A 14,225-nucleotide genomic window follows, 5' to 3' on the forward strand; every position below is an offset into this window, starting at 1 on the left:
CCATGAGAACTAGAAACTTAGTTGTACCAAAGTTGAGATTCTGATTCAGTCCCATGACTCCAGAATCTCAGGCCCAAGGCAGGAGCTCATAGTTCAGGGGTGGCCAACCTGAGCCTGAGAAGGAGCCAGAATTTACCAATGGACATTGCCAAAGAGCCACAGTAATACGTCAGCAGCTCCCCATCACCTCCCCCGCCCCACTCCCAGTGCCTCCCGTCCACTGGCAGCCCCACCAATCAGCACCTCCCCCTCCCGCCCCTCCCGATCAGCTGTTTCGTGGCGTGCAGGAGGCTCGGAGGGGAGGGGGAGGAGCGAAGGCATGGCAGGCTCAGGGGAGGGGGTGGGAAAGGGTGGAGTGGGGGCAGGGCCTGTGGCAGAGCCAGGGGTTGAGCACTGAGCACCCCTCCCCCCGCCCCCAGCATATTGGAAAGTTGGCGCCTGCAAATCCAGCCCTGGAGTCGATGCCTATACAAGGAGCCGCATATTAACTTCTGAAGAGCCGCATGTGACTCCGGAGCCACAGGTTGGCCACTGCTGCCATAGTGTCTATGCCTCAATCTCACTCTAGGCATGAGTAGGACCCAGTTCCAATATCAGCATTGTCAAGATTTACTGTGTATATCTTTATTTTGGGAGATGCGCAAGATGACTGACTGGAACCTTTTTTCCACCTTCTGCGTCTATGATTTAATGCCTGGACAGGTCTAGAACATGAAATCAGAACTCAAGGACCAATGGCATTTCCTGGCCTCAGCAAACCTGGGATGTGATCTTCTGAGGTGCTAAGCATCCTTTGCTCCTTAGCTTGCACGATCAGGCCCATGGATAGCCATCTTGGTAGAAAGTGTTGCCAATTAAATAAGCCATATAGTTAGAGTGGTACATACTCATAGAGGGGACCTAGGAGAAATCAGCTTTAATAGTGTGGGAATTCTACTCCCCAAGTATAAACTGGCTGAAACATCACTACGGGATATGGGAACTAACTGGAAGGAATACTTGCACTGTGACCAGATGTACAGGGGTTTTTCTCGCCCCCTGGAGAAGCCCCATTAGCCTTGCGGTGCCTCACCCCTGAGGCACGCCTGGGAGGAAGCCCTGCCAATCCAGCTCAGGAGGTTCTCCTAGCTGTGAGCTAATTCCATGCTAGGGTTGCAAACCCTCCTGGTTTCTCTGGGAGTCTCCTGGAATCAAGCTTTATCACCTAGAGGCTACTGAAGCCAAACCGGGAGATTTTAGGTTGGCAGCACAGTGGTGCTAAGGCAGGCTCCCTACCTGTCCTGGCTCCATGCTGCTCCCAGAAGCTGCTGGCACCACCTCCCTGCGGTCCTGGAGGGGGGACCAGCCAGGGGTCTCCCCGCGCTGCCCGCATCCCAAGTGCTGACTCTGCAGCTCCCATTGGCTGGGAACTGTGGCCAATGGGAGCTGTGGGGATGGCGCCTGCAGGCAGGGGCAGTGCATGGAGTCCCTTTGCCTACCCCACCCCCAGAGGCTGCAAGGACATGCCGGTTGCTTCCGGGAGTGGAGCGGGGCCAGGGCAGGCAGGGAGCCTGCCTTAGCCCTGCTGCACCGCTGCCCTGGAGCACAAGGTAAGCATAGCCCGACCAGAGCCCGCACCCCTCACCCCGTCCTGCAAACCTAAGCCCCTCCCAGTGCCTGCACCCCGCACCTCTTCCTGCACCCCAACCCCCTGCCCCAGCCTGGAGCCCCTTCCAGAACTCAAACTCCCTCCCAGAGTTTGCACCCCACACCTTCTCCTGCACCCCAACCCTCTGCCCCAGCCCAGTGAAAGTGAGTGAGGGTGGGGGAGAGCGAGCGACAGAGGGAAGGGGGATGGAGTGAGCGGAGTGGGGCCTCGGGGAAGGGGCAGGGCAGGGGGAAGGGCAAGGGTGTTTGGGTTTGTGTGATTAAACAGTTGGCAACCCTATGTGCAACTCAACCCGTTTAGGCTCAACACCTTTAAAAGGAGAGGGCAGTTAGTCCCGGAGTGGGGGAGAGACTGTCAAGGTGTTGTGCTACATAGCAGCATGGAGAGGGTGCTGTGGAGAAACATAGGGGCTATCCTGTTTGGTTTGTATCTCTGTGTTTACTGCTTGGAACAGGGCAGGAACTGAATGTAGCTGGAGACTTTCCCTAGTTGGTGCCAGTTTGGGTTAAACCAAAGTCACTGCAATGTAACCCAACCCAGAGGGGGTATCTCTGTTCTAAATGCCTGAGACTCATCTGATGAACCCTCAGCATTTTGCCTCTGGTCCTGCTACATTAGAAAACGAAGAGCCACAGAATCACTTAGGATACTGGGTAAGTATAATACATCTTGTAAGAGTCACAGATATATGAGCACCCTAAAAAAAGGGAGCTAAAAAGGTGAGAAGCGACCAGTATTACATGCAGTCCGAAAAAGCATCCTTTATCAAATGGGAATCAATGCCCAAGGGAGGTTAATACACTGGAATACAAACTTTGGCTGGTAAACCATTAATCCAAAGCCTATTGAAAGTTTTTCTATTGATTTCAGGGGGCTTTGGACCAGGCCTTAAAAGGGCTAAGGAGAGAACTGGCCCCAATAGCTAAGAATATTAGGACAAATAGGAAAGTCTTTAAATACAACAGAAGGAAGAAAGCCACAGGAACTGGTAAGTTGCTAGGATGCACTCAAAGAGGATAAGGAGATCCCAGAGAAGCAAAATGCTTTCTTTGCCTCAGGCCTCACTGCAGAGATAAGGAACACACCCCAGGCACACACTCTGTAGCTGCAGGCAGTAGAGGTCAGGCCTTCCTAGGAGGTAGAGGCATCAAATAAAGAAGTGATGGACTAACTCGAGATATTAAATTATTGACTCAGAATTTAAGGCCAGAAGGGACCATTGTGATCATCTAGTCTGACCTCCTGCACACTGCAGGCCTCAGAACTCACCCAGCCACTGTAATAGACCCCTAACCTCTGGCTGAGTTACTGAAGTCCTCAAATTGTAATTTAAAGACTTCAAGTTACAGAGAATCCACCATTTACTCTAGTTCAAGCCACCAAATGAACTGTGCCCCATGCTGCAGAGAAAGGCAAACGCCCCCCCCCCCGAGTCTATGCCAATCTGACATAGGGGAATATTCCTTCACAACCCTAAATATGGCGATCAGTTAGAGCCTGTGCATGTCAGCGAGACCCACCAGCCAAACTCCTGGGAAAAAATTCACTGTAGTAAATCAGAGCCCTTCCCATCTAGTGTCTCATCTCTGGCTGTTGGAGATATTTGCTATTAGCAGTTACAGGTCGGCTACATGCCATCATAGGCAGTCTCATCATACCATCTCCTCCATAAACTTTATCAAGCTCACTCTTGAAACCAGTTAGGTATTTTGTCCCCACTGATCCCCTTAGAAGGCTGTTCCAGGACTTCACTGCTCTGATGGTCAGAAACCTTTGTCTAATTTCAAGCCTAAACTGTTGAGGGCTACTTTATATCCAGTTGTTCTTGAGAAATCATTGGCCATTAAGTTAAATAATTCCTCTCCTTCCCTGGTGTTTATTCCTCTGATGTATTTAGAGAGTTCAATTATATCTCCCTTCAGCCTTCGTTTCTTTAGGCTAAACAAGCCAAGCTCCTTAAGTCTCCTCTTGTAAGGTAGGTTCTCCATTCCTCTGATCATCCTAGTAGCCCTTCTCTGTACCTGTTCCAGTTTGAATTTATCTTTCTTAGACAAGGAAGCCATGAATTGCACACAGTATTCCAGATGAGGTCTCACCAATACCTTCTATAATGGTAATAACATTTCCCTGTCTCTACAAGAAATACCTTACCTGCTGCATCCTAGGATTGCATTAGCCATTTTCATGGCCACATCACATTGGCAGCTCATAGTCATCCTGTAATCGACCAATACACTCAGGTCTTTCTCCTCCTCTGTCACTTCCAACTGATATGTCCCCAGTTTATGGCAAAAATTCTTGTTGTTAATCCCTGTGTGTGTGAGACCTTGCACTTTGCACTATTATTTTTCATCCCATTTCTATTACTCCAGTTTACAAGGTCATCCAAATCTTCTTGTATGCCATTCTGGTTGTCCTCTGTATTGGCAATACCTCCCAATTTAGTTTCATGCGCAAATTTTATTAGCACACTCCCACTTTTTGTACCAAGGTCATTAATGAAAATGTTAAATAAGATTGGTCCCAAAATCAAACCCTGAGGAACTCCACTAGTAACCTCCCTCCAGCCTGACAGTTCACCTTTCATTATGACCTCTCGTAGTTTCTGCTTTAATCAGTCTCTTAACCACCTTTCAATTCTTGCAATAATCCTCATCTTCTCCAATTTAACTAATAATTTACCATGTGCAACTGTATCAAATGCTTTACTAAAATCCAGGTAGATTACATCTACTGCATTTCCTTTGTCTAAAAAGTTAGTTATCTTCTCAAAGAAAGAGCTCAGGTTGGTTTGGTGAGAGCCACCTTTTGTAAAACCATGTTGTATTTTATCCCAATTACCATTTAACTCTATCTCCTTAACTACTTTCTCTTTCAAAATTTGTTCTACAATTTTGCATACAATTGAGGTCAAACTAACTGGTCTGTAGTTTCCAGATCACTTTTTTCCCTTTCTTAAAAATAAGTACTATATTAGCAATTCTTCAGTCATAGGAGACAAACCCCGAGTTTATGGATTCATTAAAAATTCTTTCTATTGGACTTGCATTTTCATGTGCCAGTTCCTTTAATAATCTTGGATGGAGCTTATTGGCTCCCCCAGTTTGGTCCCATTAAGCTGTTTGAGTTTGACTTCCACCTCAGATGTGGTAATTTATACTTCCATGTCCTCGTTTCCATTAGCCACTACCCCTAAGCTCCTCATTATCCTTATTCAAAACTGATGCAAAGTACTCATGTAAATGTTGGGCCATGCCTAGATTATCTCCACCCCATCCTCAGTGCTTAGCGGTGCCACTTCTTCTTTCCTTGTTTTCTTTTTATTTATATGGCTATAGAACCTTTTACTACTGCTTGGCTTTTGGCAGTTCTCACTTTTCCCCCCACACTTTCTGACCTCCAAGAGGTAGTTTTCCTTGCTGATCCATCTCATCTTCCATTCCTTGTAGACTTTCTGCTTTCTCTTAATAACCTGTCTGAGATGCTTGTTCATCCAGTTTGGACTGAGACACTTCCCTATGAATATTTTCCCCTTGTTTGGGATGTAGGCTTCAGATTACTTTAAGTCAAAGCTGCAAAAACAAAGTACAGTAAATTCCTCACAATTCTTCAACAAAAAACCTTCAAAAACAGATTCCAATGAGAAACTGCAGAACTGGAATTAGTTTGCAAACTGGACACCCTTAAATTAGACTTGAATAAAGACTGGGAGTGGATGGGTCATTAAACAAAATAAAAACTATTTCCCTATGCTAATTTCCCCCCTACTGTTACTCACACCTTCTTGTTAATTGTTTGAAATGGGCCATCCTGATTATGCCTACAGAAGTTTTTTTCTCCTGCTGATAATAGCCCACCTTAATTGATTAGTCTTGTTAGAGTTGGTATGTTCTCTGTGTCTATGTATCTTCCTACTGTATTTTCCATTGCATGCATCCGATGAAGTGGGTTTTAGCTCACGAAAGCCTTAGAGCGTGAGGCTACATTAACAACAATTTGTTAACCCTTGAGGGCTCAGCTGAGAGCTAGTTCAACATTTAGCAGTAAGGCATTCCCTGGGAAATATCCCACCCTCTGACTTCACCACCTCAACCAAGCTTCACAATCATTGCTGGGAACATTATTAAATTGTTTGTTTAAAACTTATACTGTGTATGTGTATATATATATAGTCTTTTGTCTGGCAAAAAATTTTTTCCTGGAACCTAACCCCTCTTATTTACATTCATTCTTATGGGGAAATTGGATTCACTTAACATCGTTTCGCTTAAAGTTGCATTTTTTAGGAACATAACTACAGCGTTAAGCGAGGAGTTACTGTAATTCCAAGCCTTCTCCACATTCAGACACTTGAGTTTTTTAGTCCAGTCCACTTCCATAACTAATTCCCTTAATTTTTTAAAGTTTGCCCTTTTGAAATGAAGGACCTTAGTTGCAGAGCTATTTTTGTTTATCATTCCATTTAGTTTGAATTAGCTCATGAATTACTTCAGAGTTCTGTCTTGGGACCAATCTTATTGCAGGTTTAAAGCAAGAAAAAAGAAGTATTTCTTCACACAATGCACAGTCAACCTGTGGAACTCTTTGCCAGAGGATGTTGTGAAGGCCAAAACTATAACAGGGTTCAAAAAAGAACTAGATAAATTCATGAAGGATAGGTCCATCAATGCCTATTAGCCAGGGTGGTCAGGAATGGTGTCCGTAGCCTCTGTTTGCCTGAAGCTGAGAATGGGCAACAGGGGATGGATCACTTGATGATTACCTGTTCTGTTCATTCCCTCCGGGGCACTTGGCATTGGCCACTGTCAGAAGATAGGATATTAGGCTGGATGGACCATTGCTCTGACCTGGTATGTCCGTTCTTATGATCACTCAAACCAATGTTGTCCTCTACAACCAGTTCTTCTAGAAGGTCCTCACTTCTTACCAATACTAAATCTAAAATGGTATCACCTCTTTTTGGTTCAGTGACTATTTGGTAAAGAAATTTGTCAGCTATAACATCCAGGAATAACTGGTCCCTACCATTATTAGTAGCACTTGTCCTCCAATATATATCTGGGAAATTAAAGTCTCCCATAATCACACAATTCGCAGTAGTATTTATTTAATTAAAATATTAAAGAGGTCTCTATCCATATCTAAATGGGATCCCAGGGGTCTGCAGCATACCCCAACCACTATCCCAGTACAGCCTCTATTACCTTTCTTCTGCCAAGTTATTTTGACCCAAACAGATTCTGTTTTATCCATTTCATCACTTGTAATTTCTTTACAGACTACCATGTCACTAATATACAATGCCACTCCACCATCTTTACCTTTATTTCTGTCTTTCCTGAACAGCACATACCTTTCAATACCTGAACTCCAGGAACTCAGCCAAACTAAATGTGATAAAGTCTCACAACAAGCTAGCGAAGGACATGTGGGGCATGTCTATCCTGTATTAGAAATTGATATGAGAGCTAGCAAGGACAAATCAGACTAAACAACAACTTCTCAACATAGAAAGAAGTTAACATAATGGGATGTTCCAGGAACTAGTTCAAGAGCAGGGGGTTTCAATAGCTGTATTAATAAAATGGAAGAGGAGAGACAAGAGATTATTTCATTAGTTAACACAAGGGAAGACTACGAGGACCTCTAGGAAGATCTAAAGAGATGGATTACAGTTAACTGGGTAACGACGGCAGATGACACTGATCTTAGCTGAGTGGGTAATGCACATTGGAAAGAATAGCTCAAACTGTGTGTACACACTGATGGGTTCTGAATTATTTGTAAACTCTCAGGGAAGAGATCTAGGGCCTGTTGTTGACAGCTCGATGAAGATGCCTGCTCAATGTGCAGTGGCAGTTCCAAAAATATGAATCAGATGCTGGGCTGTATTTATCAGGGGACTGAGAATAATGCAGAAAATATGATAGTGCCATTATATAAAATGATGGCCTGTCTTCATCTTTAATACTGTGGTCAGGGTTTGGTCAACTCTTAGCCAAGAAGACAGCAGAAATAGAAAAGGGGCAGGAAGGGGTGATGGAAATGATTAGAGGCATAAAGGGCTTTTATAGGAGAAGATATTAAAAAGACTAGGGACCAGATTCATCCCTGGAGTAATTCTGCTGTCTAGTGGAATTACACCTGGGGTGAATTTAGCACCAGGACTATTCAGAGGAAAGCTAGAACATAAAAATAAAATACTACTACATGCAAAACACCCACAGCATATGGAACGTCCTAGCACTGGGGGGCCATGAAGACATATACTGTTGCTGTACGGAATGCTGTAAGAGGCTGTATAATCTTATAGTTTACATTTGTAGCCACGCCAGCTAAGATAATAAGAGCAATCGGGGTGTGAGTTGATCGTTTGAGGAATCAGGAAGGAATTCTACTCCCACTCCCTATTTACAGTGCTGCACAGTTGGCAAGGTGTATTATTGTGGGTTTTTCAGCTTCCTCTGAAGCATCTGGCACTAGACACTGTCAGAGAGATGATACTGGACTAGATGTGCCAGTGATCTGATGCGATACGACAAATCCTATGTTCCACAACTCACCCAAAGTATGTGGGTATCTAGGATAAATGTACACCTTGTCATTTATTATTTTGCTTAGAAAACTGACACTGCCTTCCTGCTCAACTGCGGTGATTGGCACGGATGGCCGTAAGCAGCAGCTCCTCCCCATTCATCTACTCTCAATTCCACGGGCTAATGTGGGTAAGGCTATGCAGAAGAGGGAAAGTCAGCCCAAGGGGAGATGGTCCTCAACTAATATTTCTCCAGAACTGAAGGGGGAGCATGCTTTTTAAAACTGACTTCTGGGACACCTAATCACTCAAGTCTTATCCACTGGGCCCCAGACAGCAGCTGTCACCAGGACTCAGTGTTGGGATTTGGATTGGAGCCTAACTTTAGGGGCTCTTGGCTTACTTTGCTCCAAGAGCAGTTTTTCAATTTTGTGGAGCAGCAGAAGAATTATTTTTCTGGAAATAATTCCTGGGCTGAGGTTTTTGTTTGTTTTTTTTATGCCTGACAAAGAAGCTTTCAGTCACCACTCTGATATTACCCTGGGCAAAAGTCTTATCTATGGGTTGATTCGCCATCCCTAGCAATTTTTAAGTCAAGATTAGTTTTGTCCAAAGGATATGCTCTAGTTCAAATAGGAATGGATTCAGGAAAATCTTATGACCTGTCTTATACAGGAGGTCGGACTAAATGATGACTGTAGTCCCTTCTATCTTTTAATCTAGAATTTCACCAGGAATATGGGTAGTTCTTAGGGCTTCTGGGCATGCCCGAAGTGTGGCTGCTGGAGCTTTGAAATGCAGTGCAGGGCCACTCTAAACTTGACTCTAGCTTTAATATGGCACCTGTGTGGGTGTGGGTCTACAGATCCCACACTGCCTGGTTGTGAAGGAATATCCCAGCATCTGAACTGATGTGGATAACAAGAAGAATGTAAATAAAATCATGCAACATGATATCATTTCCATAGAGCCATACGTGTGTGCACAATCCATGAACAAGTACACTTAGCCACACAAGAAAGAGGATCAGTTCTGCAAGGTGAAGAACATCTCTTTTGAGGAATTGAAGTCAGTGAAAGTTGAGGGTTTCTTAGCCCCTCACAGGAAGCATCAACCAGGGGTGGGCTCAAAGTCCCTGCCCAACAGAGTTTATAGAATCAATGGGTGGAAAGGCAGGGAGATGCAGACTGAAAGTGTAAAGTGTCATCTTTGCAGCTGGAATACTTCCCTGACTAGATGAGTTTTCAGAAGATGTTCTGAAGGAGAAGAGGCTCCTTTTTTATGGCAAAAATGTGAGCAGCCCTGAGAGTGCTGGAAGGGGCTCAAAGTCATTATTCAAGCAGGAGGGATGCAGAGGCAAAAGAGACAATTCTCCTGCCAAGGAAGTCAAGTACTCAAGGTTAACACAGAAATATGAAGGGTATGTCTAACAAGTGTCCATACTGTGCAATTAAACACTCTTCTCAAAATCCAAATAAATGGGTGATCTGTTATTAAGCATTATGCAAAACACCTTCCAAACTAGATTGCACAAAAAAGAAGATGTAGGGAACCATTCTGCCTGGAGGAGGAAGAAATCAATAAGTGAGATGTTAACATCTACAAGTATCTGAAAGTCATAATCACAAAAAGGGGATAAGAAAGAAGAATCCAAGACACTATGGGGGCAGGCATCTTAGAGATCTGTGTTATGAATGACTACTCTACATTGTACAGAATGGCTCTAGTAGATGTAACTAGTACAATGGAATAAAATGGAGCACAGGTTTGAAAGTCAGGGATGTCTGGCAATGGTGAGAACTGTTAAGCTGTAGGATAGTTCCTCGGGGCAATGGCAAAAGCCCCATTGCTTGAGACCACTGAAAATAGGACTGGACAAAAGCTCTGTAAAATATATTGCAAGGAGTGAGCCTGAACAGCCCAAAGTGGAGATGAACTCACTGACCTAATAGCTCTTGTCCAATGCTAATTTCTATGGCATCACTCGTCTCTGATCTCATCAAGGTCAGGTCTGAAGACTGCTGTTTTATACATTACCACTAGAGGTCAGTGAAAGACCAATAATAATTTGCCACATCCTACAGCTCAGTAATGAAGCATATGAGATTTGGGTGTTGGAAGCCGATGAGAATTTATCAGCAAATCACGGCAGAAATCTGAAATCTCTACCCTGACTGTCACCACCCCTAATATTGCACAAGCCCTTCAGGGCAGCGTGGAACTGGACTCACTGATGCTCCTGAGGCCTGGGATGGAGTGGGCGGGAATTGTTCTAGGAGTGTGTGTAGCATGTTCTCAGTGGAGAATAAGACTATAACAGGGTTCAAAAAAGAACTAGATAAATTCATGGAGGATAGTTCCATCAATGGCTATTAGCCAGGATGGGCAGGAATGGCGTCCCTAGCCTCTGTTTGCCAGAAGCTGGGAATGAACAACAGGGGTGGATCACTTGATGATTACCTGTTCTGTTCATTCCCTCTGGGGCACCTGGCATTGGCCACTGTTGGAAGACAGGATACTGGGCTAGATGGACCTTTAGTCTGACCCAGTAGGGCCATTCTTATGTAGAGCACCCTGGCTCTTTGCAGCACACACTTTAGCTCTCAGACAGATGGTACTGTGCAGCGTTTTAAGGTGAGATGTAAAATAAAGTGAACATTTACCCCAATCTCACAATCACAGAAGAACATGGAAAAGGAAGGACTAAGGCCCTGTCTACATTACAAAATTAAGTCGACCCAACTAATAACACCATGCAGCTACCACTGTAATTACATCATTTGTGCATGTCTACACTTTGCTCCTTGTGTCAGCGCGCAGCCTCACCATGAGCGCTTGTATTGATTGTACTATCAGTGTGGGGCATTGTGGGATGGCTCCTGAAAGCCAGTAACAGTCAATGTAAGCAACGTAGTGTCTACACCAGGGGTCAGCAACCTTTCAGAAGTGGTGTGCCAAGTCTTCATTTATTCACTCTAATTTAAGGTTTCGCGTGCCAGTCATACATTTTAAAGTTTTTAGAAGGTCTCTTTCTTTAAGTCTATAATATATAACTAAACCATTGTTGTATGTAAAGTAAATAAGGTTTTTAAAATGTTTAAGAAGCTTCATTTAAAATTAAATTTAAATGCAGAGCCCCCTGGACCGGTGGCCAGGACCTGGGCAGTGTGAGTGCCACTGAAAATCAGCTCATATGCTGCCTTTGGCACACATGTCATAGGTTGCCTACCGCGGTCTACACCAACACTGCGTTGACCTAATTACATTGACCTTGACTCTACGCTGCTCGAGGTGGAGTTATTAAGTCAGCGTAGTGGGAAAGTTATGTTGGCAGGACATATGGTGTAGACTCTTACATAGTTAGGTCAACATAAGCTGCCTTGCATCAACCTAACTCTGTAGTGTAGACCGGGCCCAAGTTCTGCTTTCACTTCCCCATGCAATCACGGGGAACTGATCATATGTCTTATGTCCACCTGAGCCCAGCAAGTGAGCCCTACTCAATTTCTTCAGGAATCAGGACACTCACTCACACTCTACCTTTCTCACCCATCTGAGATCAAGACCAACATTTGTAAATATTAATTACAAAAACCAGCACCTAAATCCACACTGAGGAATCTGAGCCAGTAGCCCATTTTTCAAACTGCTGAGCTGCCTTGGAAGCCTGTGGGTGCTCAGCACTTCAGGAAGTCAGGCCCCTGAATCAATACCTCATTTTAAGCACCCACATTCAACAAATGTAGCTCAGATGCATAGTGGAGGCCTCCAAAGTGTACAGCAAGGAGCCAAAATTTAGAGCAGTCATTTTTATTGCCGTGCACCCATTGAAAGATTTGCTCAGACCTTACTGCCACAAATGCCCGGTATCAGTTACTGTACCCGTAAATTTGGCCCTATCCAGCGATTTCTGTTTCCATATCACTAAAAGAGGATAATTCTCTCTCCTGCTCCTTGTGCATCCTGGCAAAGAGGTGCTCACACCTAGCGCCAGGCAGGGACGGACTGAAGTCAGCACCACGGGAGAGGTTGGGGAGGAAGTGTCAAAGCTGAGTGGAGGGGTGGGAGAGAAGGGTGGAACTCTCCATTTTCCTGCCCAGCTGAGACATGCTCTGCAAAATGAGTAGCACTTGAGAGGTCCTTAAGTTGGGGAGATACAGAGACACAGAAATTGGTCTGAGAAGACTGCATTTGATTTTATAAAAACTGGCAGTTTGGATTCAGATTCCAGTTAATCTGAGCCACCAACTTGGGGAGAAGGGTTTGAGGTAAAATATTTTGATTTTGCTTCATCTCTACAATGAGCCAGTAAGGACATTTGGATTTTGGTGTTTGTAAACCCTCATCGTAATACTTAGTCCTGCCTCGAGTGCAGGGGACTTGACAAAAAGACCTCTAGAGGTTCCTTCCAGTCCTATGATTCTATGATCATTTAGGCTTTGAATGGCAAAATCAGAGACAGGGTTGGTTCCAACCCAGGATCCATTTCAGCCCAGCCATCAAAGTGTAGAGAGTTGAAGTCTCTGGTTCTGGCCATTCTGTATTCTCAGAGGAGCAGTTGTGAGCAATGCCGATAGTTGCCTAACACTTTCCATTATAAACTTCTGTTTTCAGATGCTTATTTCTTTGACAAGTTTTCTCCATCTGGGCTGAGCTTTTCCATGTTGATGTCTCTGCCCCAGATTCATTTAAATAAATAAACAAAACAAACTGAGCAAAAACAGCTCATCTGTTTCCAAGCACAAGGTTACAGAAAAATAGATAATTTTATCAAGTTAAATTTTCCCCTCATCCATTTCCTGAAGACCTCTAGCACCATCATGCTGTGGAGAAGGCAGTGAAATTTGGCAGGAAAATAGGTGTGGGGTCCATCAGGTGCCTTTTGCTGTTCTCATGAAAAGCCATCCAGATTTGGTCAAGTCTTATGCTGCAGAAAACCACCATTCTGCACACCTGGTTGGAGGCTTGATCTTCATTTCCTGAATGTTTGAACTGCACTGCATATAGCTTCCAGTGAACATTCTTGTGACAGCATATGCACAGTACAATATGCCTAGCGCTAGAGCGCCAAAGAGGACACAAGCAAAATGGACCCTTCTCCTCCTTTTCCATTTCCTTTGGCCTGGAGAAGGTGTGAAGGGTTGGAAACCATGAGTTTTCCTCTCACCTCTTCCATTGGCTAGAACTGATCCGTGCACTTCACAACCCTTATTATTCATTAGCGGCTCGTTTTCAACACAGGCAAGTATCATTTCCCCCATTCTACAGATAAGGCATTGAGGATCTGTATAAAGTCACTTCAGATAGGGCTGTAAATAGAACCAGGCTTCCAATATGGCAGATCTAGTTCTTATCAACTCTGCCTCTCAGAATGAATTTGCCAAAACTATGTGCTTACTATGCTGCCTAGGGCTACTTCTGCATACTCACCTTCACAAAGTACTTTGAGAGTGAATGAATGAACACTGTAAAGGCCAAGCACCATTAATTAGAATAACACCCAGGAATCCTAACTCTGATTCCTGCTTTAACCACCAGGGAACACTTCCCTCAAGAGCCAGGAAAAGAATCCAGGAATCTGATTTCCAGCACTGTACGGCTAAGGCCAACAAATAGTTGTATAACTCACTGACAAAGTGACTGTTGCACACACATCCCAGTGGCTGGCCCATACACAGAATAACAGCCTGCTACTGCTACCAGCTAATGAAGTTGGTATTTTAGCTCAAGGATTAGAGATCTATGCTGTGATTCTGAAAGCCATTAGTAAATTCATTGCATCCCATTTATTTGTATTCTATGTGTAGACTTAATTCCCTCAGCTGTTAAATGGCACAAACAATTGTTACCTTTTAAAAGAACACTGTAGAAATGCAATTTACATTTGCAAAGAAACACCTGCAATTCTTCCAGTTTCTGAACCTTGGAAAGGGGTTATGGGTACTGTAAGCGCTTCAACAGTTTCCATTGGCTTCTGCTGCAGAATAGCATGATATCAGTTCAACAACTGACATGAAAAGTCTTTCTGTAAATAACACTGGT

General features: G+C 44.2%; 1 protein-coding gene across 3 annotated transcripts in view; it reads right to left on the bottom strand.

Moving 5' to 3' along the window:
- The window catches only part of GSG1 (germ cell associated 1), a 179,434-nt gene that overhangs the window by 80,492 nt on the left and 84,717 nt on the right, over positions 1-14,225 (bottom strand). The gene's annotated exons all lie outside the window — the stretch shown is intronic.

The sequence above is a fragment of the Malaclemys terrapin genome, chromosome 1 (assembly GCF_027887155.1).
Source record: "Malaclemys terrapin pileata isolate rMalTer1 chromosome 1, rMalTer1.hap1, whole genome shotgun sequence".
NCBI classification, from domain to species: Eukaryota; Metazoa; Chordata; order Testudines; family Emydidae; genus Malaclemys; species Malaclemys terrapin.